Source organism: Triticum aestivum, chromosome 1B (genome assembly GCF_018294505.1).
Source record: "Triticum aestivum cultivar Chinese Spring chromosome 1B, IWGSC CS RefSeq v2.1, whole genome shotgun sequence".
NCBI lineage: Eukaryota > Viridiplantae > Streptophyta > Magnoliopsida > Poales > Poaceae > Triticum > Triticum aestivum.
Genome location: NC_057795.1, coordinates 245,288,352 through 245,289,324, shown reverse-complemented (window position 1 = coordinate 245,289,324; position 973 = coordinate 245,288,352).

Sequence of the window (973 nt, the reverse complement as noted above, 5' to 3'; positions counted from 1 at the left end):
GGGGGGCAAGGGGGCCATATAGGCCAGGGGAGGTGCGGTGTGGACCGGCCTGGTCGGCTGAGCCCATTGGGCCACGAGGCCCTATAGGGGAGGGGGCCTTTTGTTTTTATTTATTTATTTGTTTTTATTTATAGTTTTGCCTTTTCTTTTAATTTAATTCTCTTTTCTATTTTATTAAATTTTTTCTTTTATAGAATACAAAAGTTGTACCTAAAAGAGCATTAATAATTATGCCACTACCACAATTAGCTTCGAAGTAAAACAAAATAGTTTGTAATGGTTTATTATTTTAACCTCATTTAAATAATTGTTTTTGCTACTGTTTTAATCATTTTAGAGTATTTAAGCATCTTAATAAAATGTGGTTTCTCCATCATAATTACCTATGCAACATTTGGTACAACCTGAACATTTTTGTTTTAGGATTTGAAAACTTTTATTGTTCGTTTGATTTTTAATTTGGACTCGAACCGGTTTCGAACTAACGCGAGATTAGCAAGAGTAATTGATGTGACATGGCACCATTAGCAGAGGTTCACTGTAGCTTAAGTATCCGGGCGTCACAATTCTCCTCCACTACAAGAAATCTCATCCCGAGATTTAAGCGGTGGAGTATGGGGGGAAAGGTGCTCGTAGCGAAAAACCTAACGAGTCTTCTCGGTCTTGGACGCCCTTTCGAAGAGGTTGATCCCTTTCGTTGATGTCTTCATTTCTCTGCTTCAAGTCATCGTGATGAAGTCGGCATTCTTTCTTCGGGAATTCCATCGTACTTACGAAAGAATAAAGGGGTGGGTATTCCGGGAGAATAGACCACTACAAGGTTGATTATCTGGTCGATAACATCGGGGAAGGTGGCGGAAAGTAGCTCTCGAATTGAAACTTATGAAAATATCGAGAGCAATGTAAAGAGGTATCATGGGAAGTTTCAAGCGGTCAGGCAATTGTTTGTTGCCTGAAACGGAGTGTGAAAGGG